We start from the raw sequence: 9351 nt of genomic DNA, 5'->3' as shown, positions 1-9351 counted from the left end.
GAGGGCAGTGTCACTGGCCCTCATATGTGGGATCCGAACCGGGGCCCTCTGGCATCCCAAGCGAGTTCTTAACCATCGCGCCACTCGGCCGGCCCCCTTGTTTCATTCTTGATATTGGTAATATTTGTCTTCTCTCTTATTTTTGACATTCTTGCTAGAATATGATTTTTATTGATGTTTTCAAAAGAAACAACTCTTTGTTTCATTGGTTTTCTCTATTGTTTTTCTGTTTTCAATTTCACTGATTTCTGCTCTTATCTTTATTATTTCCTTCCTCCTACTTACTTGTTTTGGATTTATTTTGCTCTTCTTTTTCTAGATTCTTGGGGGGTAGGGGGAACTTAGATAATTGATGTAAGACTTTTTTTTTCTTTCGCAATGTATTGGGTTGTTGGAAAAGTCATGACGTATTTTTTCTGTTTTTCATTGCAAAAATGCATTATGACTTTTCCGACAACCCAATATGTATTTAATGCTACAAATTTCCCTCTCAGTACTGCTTTAACTGAGTCCCACAAATTTTGATATATTGTATTTTCATTTTCATTCAAGTCAATGTATTTAAATTTTCCCTTGAGACTTCCTCTTTGACTCCTGAATTAGTTTAGAAGTGTAATGTTGAGTCTCCACGTGTTTGGAGATTTTCCTATTATCTTTCTGTTACTGATTTTTAGTTTGATTCCATTGTGGTCAGAGAACACACGCAGTATGATTTTACTTATTTTACATTTATTGAGGTTTACTTTATGGCTGGGGATATGGACTATCTTGGTGTATATTCTGTGGGCACTTGAATAGAATTTGTATTCTATTGCTGTTGGGTGGAGTGTTCTATACACATCGATTAGATCGATTGGTTAATGTTGTGTTTTCTATATCCTTGCTTACTTTCTGTAGAGTTGTTCTATCAGCTGTTGATATGGTAGGACTTAAGTCTACCGTTTTATTTTTTGTTTCATGTTTGTTCTTTGTGTTCTTTCTGTTTACTTTTTCCTGCTTCTCTGTGGGTTACTTGAACACATTTTAGGATTCCATTTTGATTTATATCTAGTATTTTTGAGTGTATCTCTTTGTATAGTTTTTAAAATGGTTAGTCTAGACGTTCTATAATATATACATATCACAGTATACAGATGTTATTTTACCAGTTTCAGTGAAGTATTGAAACCTTACCTATCTTTATGTTCCTTTACCCTCCCCCATTTATAACTGTCTTAACTATTTCCTTTACATATATTTAAAACCACTTCAACATTATAATTTTTGCTTAAATCATCAAACATAATTTAGAAAACTCAAAAGGAGAAAAAATCTTATTGTATTTATCTACATATTTGTGTACTGTGTTGTTCCTTCTTTCTGGATATCACAGGTTTGCCTCTTTTATTCTTTTATTGTTTCTTTTCTGCTTAGAGAACTTCCTTTACCTATTCTTATAGGGAAAGTCTGCTGCCATCAAATCCATTATTTTTCTTTTGTCTGAGAATGTCTTGATATTCTCTTCATTCCTGAAAGATATATTCACTGTGTATAGAATTTTGGGTTGCCAGTTCTCTTCTTTCAGCATTTGAAAGATATGGTGTCACTTCCCTCTGTCCTCCATTGTTTCTGATGATAAATCCACTGTTATTCTAATTGTTTTTTTTTCTCCATGGGTAAGTGCCATTTTTTTCTCTCACTGCTTTCAAGATTTTCTTTTCTTTGTCTTTAGTTTTCAGAAGTTATGATGTGTCTTGGCATTGATTGTCTTGGGTTTATCCTATTTGGGATTGCTCAGCTTTTTGAATCTGTAGGTTTGTTTCTCTTGACAAATTGGGAAGCTTCCAGCCTTTATTTTTTCTAGTACTTTTTCAGCCCTGCCCTCTTTCTCTTATCTTTCTAAAACTCCAGTGACACAAATGTCACATCCTTTATTATAGTCCTACGGGTCTTTGAGCCTCTGTTCATTTTTTTTAGCCCATTTTGTCTCTGTTGTTTAAACGTAGTAATTTCTAGTCTGTCAGTTCACTGATTCTTTGCTCTGCCCCCTCTATTCTGTTGTTTATTTTGTTAGAGGTTTGTATCTTTTCAAATAATTGACTTTTGGGTTTATTGACCTTTCCTATAATTTCTTTCCCCACCCTGTATTTCTTTAATTTCTTCTCATGCTTATCATCATCTTCTTTCTATGTTTTTTAGGTCCATTCTGTTGCTATTTTCAATTTGTTAACTTGAGTATTTAGATAATTAATTTTTAGTCTTTCTTCTTTTCTGATATAAGCATGTAAGGCTACAAATTTCCCTTAAGTATCACTTTTGCTACATCTCAGAAGTTTTGTCATGTTGCATTTTTATTATCATTCCTCTTCTAAGTATGTTTTTCATTTCTGTTATGATTCCTCCTTTGACCAATGGATTGTTTAAAAATGTTCTAAAATTTACAAATGTAAGGGGACAGTTATATTTTTTGTAATTGAGCCTTAATGTAACTGCACTGTGGGCAGAGATTGTGGTCTGTATTATTGGTACCTGTTCTTTTCAATATGTTGAGACTTGCTTATAGACCAGTTCAGCAATTTGCAAACTATGGTCTGCAGATCCTTGGGGATTCCCAAGACCTTTTTAGGAGAGCTATAAAGTTAAAACTATTTTCATAACAACATTGGGAAATTATTTACCTTTTCACTATGTTTCGATTTATACTGGTGGTAGGTAAAATTGTTGGTATCCTAGCATGAATCCAGGCAGTGGCATCAAATTATACTAGTGGTGTAAAGCTTAAGGGAGAGACCAGGGAGCCAGTGGGTCAAAGGAGAGAAAACATAGGGACTTTCCATCTGGAGCAATGGCCAAAGATGAGAAGGGTGTGAGGCGTGCTGCCATTGGCTGGCTGGCTGCACATTTCCAAATAACATTCTAGATAATGAGTCTCAGACTAGGGCCCAAGGTAGTGTTTGTTTCTTAATGATTTAGGCACGGAGGCAGGCAAGTAGAGGCAGTCACAGAAAAATCAACAAGAAAGCGGACTTTTGCAGTAAGAATGGTGCCCTGCTATAGAATAGTCTGTCCCATGGGGTAGTGAATTCTCCATCGTGGCTGTTTTGATTTGTTTGAAAAGATGTTGGATGACATTTTTCAGAGAAACTGAGAGGAGGGTTGGGCTGCGGGACTTCTAAAATTCGAATGGAAAAAAAAAATCCTAGAATTTGAGTATAGTATTTGACCATGTCTCCCTCTAGTGGCCATTATGCAGAATTAACAAAAATGAATTAAAAATCTCATACCCCAGAGCTAGGATCTGTCACTTTCAGAATACATAAAGTCCATCTTATGGTCATTTCTGTGTCAAATCCAGATAGGCATATGGGCATTTATTGTTTTAATCACCGATGGTGTTTCTGAATCTGAGGTGGCTGCAGCAGGAAGATGCCACTGGCTATTCTGTGCAAGGCTTTACATAAAGTCTAGGGGTGGGTGGAGCATAATACAAATTAGATTCCTGCCTTCATGGGACTTACAGCCTAGTGTGGAGAAACAGACCGTCAATAATCAGGAAATAAATAAGGAAGCTGCAGCCTCTGATTCGTGCTATGCAGGAAATAAACAGAATGCTGTGATAGGAGCTAAGGAGGATGAACTGCTTTGCATAGGGTGGTCAGGGAAGACATCTTCGAAGAGGTGATAGTTAAAGTATGAAGAGGCAGAAGAATATTCTGGGAAGGGAAAACAACAAGTGAAAAGGCCAAGTGATGGGAAAGAGTTTGGCCTCCCCTGGTTGCTAATAGAAGACTGGCACAACTAGAACAAAATTAGCAAGTGGCATAAGACATGAGTTGCAGTTGGAGAAAATGGCAGGGGCTGCGTCATACCAGCCCTTGTAGCTCATGGGCAACCTCAAAAGCTACGGAGAGTTCACTAATGACAACTGTCATTCTATCTTAGCAGGTTGCATTTCTTTTAAAAATTAATTTTGGTGAAATTACCTATACCTATACTTTGAATGTAAACAAATGGAAGAAATATTTTTAAATGATTATTTGATTTCGTAATAACTGATTTGATCTGTTGGCTCATTGGACCATAGGTCTCCTTGGCACTAAACATTCTTTCTGTAGGGACATTTGGTAGGGAACCAAAACAGGATATTGAATTGGAAACAGCAGGCTCTTTGTTGAAAAACATTTTCGCTTACATAGGACATTGTTCTCTTGAAGGAAGTGAACATCACATTCAAGGCACCAGCTTCCTCCTGAGGAGAAACTGGAGAGACCTTTCTCTTTTCATGAAGATGACTTCCATATTTGAACTGCTTCATCCAAAAAGAAAACTTATTAGAATTAGCCAAGCCCTACAATATGAGAGTTCTACTTCTGCAATGTGAAAATATGAGAAACATCATTTATACATTGTCAAAAAATTTCAGAAGCAGGTTACAAATTTAAAGCTCAATGTATTCAGCCTTTTTTTGATCTAAATATTTAGAAGAAGCACTGTGAGAAATGAAGAAAATGAATGCTAGACAAAAGCAACACTGTTAAGCTTATAAAAGGAAAACATTCAGTGCAACTCCATGGCTAGCAGACAGCTTGCATTCAGCCAGGGAACCCACTGTGCTGTGCCGTGTGTAGACATACTGTGCAGTTGTGCCAAGGAGTGTGCCTTATCTACTTGTGCATCAATACCCTGAGCACTACGGAAGTAACATTATAACATGATGATGGTAAAGCTCACTTCATTAGATAATGCAAGATATGTGAATATGTTCATTTTCCAGTCAGAAAATACAATACTAGACTCTGGTTCAAAACAGGCAGCTGTAAGAATGGTACTTGGCTAGAAGGAGGAAGTGATGAGGGAGAGAAGAGGCATAAATGGATTAACTATCATCAAAGGTGATATGGCACGAAAAAAAGAACATTAGGGTTGTCTACTAACTGCCTCCCAAAATGCTTTCCCCACCTATAGGGAGTGAAAGCAATAGTTACCTGGAGAACTTCAAATTTAACCAGGATTAATTTTTTGTTGTTGTTGCAAATTACATATATTCTAAAATACATTAGTATAAGCTTAGCTTGGAGTATCTGAATGATCTATATACCTTTGTAAGTGAGTGTTGCCACATGATTTTAATGCCCAAGTTTACATTTTTTATATATTATCAAGATAGTGCTAAGTGATGAAATGTAACTGTTCTGTTTATATTTATGGAATTGTTTTACTGTTTTCCATAAAGCACATGATTAACAATAAAAATAAAATTCTTATTCTGTTATTTACTCTGATGAACACCATGCAGTCTGTTGCTCATCCATTCTTGGTCACCTTTATCCGTGGGATACAATATGGCTGAATTGACTTAATGAAAGTAAAGCTTCTGCAGGTCAGAGTATGTGCACTTACTCAATGACGCCAAGATTTAATCAGCCACTCATAAATTCTATGCATTATATTGTTCACACCCCAAACTTAGGTAATGAGTGCCTGGATACAGCACGAAAAGCCTCTAGATTGAGTCAACATGTTGGATTATAATCAGCTGTGCTTATATGATAGGTCAAGTTGAAAATAAATGCTGGGTAAGGAGCAGACAGACTTCTTTTGGGGAAAAAAATAGAATGTCCAGTTACCAAAGCTAATATTTCTGCCAAGAATGCCCTATACCTGCCATTTTACATGGTTTTTACGTTCTCAACTTAACTATCACTTCCTCAAAAGAATAAATTAAGGAACAATATTCACTAAAAAGACAAGCAGAAATAAAAACATAGTTCTTGATAGAGAAGTCAATAACTGGACAAATTCTATATCAGAAGGAATTAGAGAATTAATAAATTGGAAAAGAATGGTGAAGAATTCACCCAGGATCCAGTGTAAAGAAAAATATAAATCATCAGTTAAAGATGTAAAGGCATATTTAATAAAAGTTCCATAAGAAAAGAATAGAGGAAATTATGAAAAAGCAATATATATTTGATTAAATACTAGTTAAAAATTTTTAGAATTAAAGAAAGATGTACATTCTTAAATGAGAGTGCATTCCAAATACCAAGCAATAATAAGTGGAAATAAATCCACAAAGTAGGCACATTGTGGTGACATTGCATCAGTGATAAAGAGAAAATCTTAAAGCAGCCAGAGAAAAAAGACATTATCTACAAGGGAATGACAGTTTAATGGACAGATGGCTTCTCATCAACGTGACAGATATCAGAAGACAAAGGACAAATATTACGAAAGTACTGAGGAAAAATAACCATCAACTTAGAATTTCATACCCAGTTAAACTATTACTCAGAAAAAAAGAGTAAAATTTGCCACCGAATCTCATTCAAGAAACTATTAAGGATCTTTTCCATCAAGAAAAGAACTGAGGGCTGGCTGAGTGGCTCAGTTGATTAAGGGTGAGAGCTCTGATCAACAGGGTTGTCGGTTCGATTCCCACATGGGCCAGTGATCTGTGCTGGAGCTGAGTGCCACTGAGCTGCCAATAGGTGGCAGGATAGCTCAGCTGGTGAGACCATGTGCTCCTAACAACAAGGTTGCCAGTTGACTCCCACATAGGATGGTGGGCTATGCCAACCCACAACTAAGATTGAACAGGGCACCTTGAGCTGAGCTGCCCTGAGCTGCTGACGGGTGGCCGGATGGCACAGTGGTTTGAATGAGCGCTATTAGCAACAAGGTTTCCGGTTCAACTCCTACATGGGATGGTGGGCTAAACCCACCTGCAACTAAGATTGAACAGGCACCTTGAGCTGAGTGGCCGGGCCGCAAGCTGCTGACAGGTGGCCAGACGGCGACTGGACTTGGAGCTGAGCTAGCTGCACCCTCCACAACTAAGATTGAAGGACAACAACTTGGCTGTTCCCCTTCCCCGATTCCCCAATAAAATCTTTAAAAGTAAAATAAAATAAAAGAAGAGAACTGAACCCAGAGGTAAAGCATGTGGTATAAAAATAAATAACTGACCGAAAAACAATGAGAATAGTCACAAAATATATCTGGAAATGTATTTGTGATTGAAAAATCCCCCATTAAACAAAATTTTGCATGTTTTAATTAAAAAGATAAAAACTAAAAATTTCCCCAATAAGATTATTTGTGATTATTTGTGTGTATCAATTTATGTGTGTGTGTTCAATGGGTGGGTGAGCTTGCTAAGTCCTTTAAAAACAGCTTGCTATCACCCAGCTTTAGCAGTAATCAATATTTTGCTAATTTTGTTTCATGTATCACTAAAGTCTTTAACAGGGAATAATTTTAAAGTGTATTAAAACATTATGGTTAAAAATATATGCTAAATATTTAAGACAGCCTAAACCAATAGGTATATAATCTACAGATTCTAAAATTGCAGGGAAGTTATAAAAATTTATCAATCCAACAGAAGACAGGAAAGAAGAGGGGAGAAAAGCTGATGAAAAGAATTGCAAATAGTAAATTAAAAAATAGGATGGTAGAAATAAGTCTAAATGTATCACTGATAGCAAGAAGTATAAACAAATTAAATTCATATATTAAAACACAAGAAGCTATTAGATTTGATTATGCTTCTTACAAGCATATTTTTACTTGTATACTTGTCATATCTATAACAGAAAGGCATAGAAAAGTTTAAATTAAAGGAAGGTAATAAACTTAAGAAAAGCATAACCAGGAAAAGGAAAATGTAAACAAGCAAATTATATTAAAATTAGGAACTTGTTTTCATCCAGTATCAGCACAAAGAGAATAAAAAGAGAAGCCACAAACTAGGAGAAGCTACTTATCACATGTATCCAGAATATATAAAGAAAACCTATGAATCAACAGGAAAGAGACAACCCAACCTAAGGTAGGAAAAATACATGTATATTCATTTTAGAAAGGAGGAACCAAGAATAGAGAATACACACAAGAAAAGATGTTCAACCTCATTCATTACCAGGGGAATACAAAATAAAAAACAAAAAAAAGTTCTATTTCACACTTACCATACTGGCAACAATTTAAAAATCTGCTCATTTCAAGTGGAGCAAAAGTGATATGTATATTCTGATAATAGGATAAAAATTGGTACAACCTCCATGGTAAACAATTTATTATAACCTAGAAAAGTTTTCTCATTGGAAAAATGGGCTTAATTATGATATTCACCTCATAGAGTTGTTTTGAGGATTAAGTGACTTAACATGTTTTAAGGAAGGTATTATGTTATTATTATTTTTTTTAATATAAGGTAACTGAGACATCCAAAGGTTTAAGTAACCTGTCTACGAACTGGGAGAAGCTATCTGTAATGCATATAAATGAAAAGCATGAGTATTTACAATGTGTATATATATCTTATAGATAAGAAAAAGGCAAATAACTTAAAAAGGGCAGATTCACGTATATATATACAAAAGGTGCCAAAAAATGTATACACATTTTAAGAAAGGAAAAAACTGTATTAAAATTGTAATATTCAATATATGCCGATAACAAAAGATGAATGCAAGTCATGTGTGTATACATTTTTTTGGTACCCCCAGTATACATATAATATATATATTGAGTGTGTGTGTGTGTGTTTGTGTGTGTGTGTGTGTACACACACACACAGATTTGTTATAGGGATTTAATCTTATGCAATTGCAGAAGTTGTTTAAACAGTCCTTGTAAGACTCTTGTCATTATGTCTGATGCTATAGCTTAAAATCTGCAGGACAGATAGTAGAGGGAAGATGGATATAAAATAGGAGGAAATAAGCTGGAACCCATGAGCAAGGGCTGAAATCCACTAGGATGAATTGAGACCTCTGTCAATTCTCACTGCCTCTGACTTGGTGTGGGTGTCCTGCAGAAGCAGGCACCCTCACAGAGCTAAACAAACACTCACCTGGGGCCAGAGTTGAAGACGCTGCAGGGGAATCCAGGGGAAAGTGAAGCAGTTGCAGGTCCAGTTGCTGCCAACAGATGAGCAACAATGTATGTGAATTACAAAAGTGTCTGCTTCCCCTTTTGTAAGGATAAGAATAAAAATGGCTGCTGCTTTGCTTCTGTCCTCCTAATGTCCTGCAAAAATGTCTCTTGAGGCTTACCTTAACTGGAAATGTACAGGGAAAGGAATTCTGGGCAATGTAGTTCAGGCTAGTCAGGTCAACACACTCTGGTAGTCCCCCCTTATCTGTAGTTTCACTTTCTGAGGTTTCAGTTACCCGCGGTCAACGTGGTCCGAAAATATTAAATGGGAAATTACAGAGGCAAACAATTTGTAAGTTTTAAATTGTTTGCCTTTCTGAGTAGCATGACAAAAATCTCTCTCCGTCTCACAGGGACGTGAATCATCACTTTTTCCAGAGCCTCCATGCAGTAGATACTCCCTCAATCGTTAGTCAGTACCTTCCTGGG

At 36.1% G+C, this 9351-nt stretch overlaps 1 protein-coding gene across 1 annotated transcript in view; it reads right to left on the bottom strand.

Moving 5' to 3' along the window:
* The window catches only part of PAPOLG (poly(A) polymerase gamma), a 69260-nt gene extending 60264 nt beyond the window's left edge, over positions 1–8996 (bottom strand). The window contains exon 1 of the mRNA XM_019631489.1: positions 8840–8996. The gene's annotated coding sequence lies outside the window, so the exon portion shown is untranslated. The remainder of the gene's footprint in view (positions 1–8839) is intronic.
* Between the last annotated feature and the right edge of the window lie 355 nt (positions 8997–9351).

This window comes from Hipposideros armiger, unplaced genomic scaffold, assembly GCF_001890085.2.
Source record: "Hipposideros armiger isolate ML-2016 unplaced genomic scaffold, ASM189008v1 scaffold_2, whole genome shotgun sequence".
In the NCBI taxonomy this organism is placed as follows: domain Eukaryota; kingdom Metazoa; phylum Chordata; class Mammalia; order Chiroptera; family Hipposideridae; genus Hipposideros; species Hipposideros armiger.
This window is presented reverse-complemented; position numbering and strand designations above follow the sequence as displayed.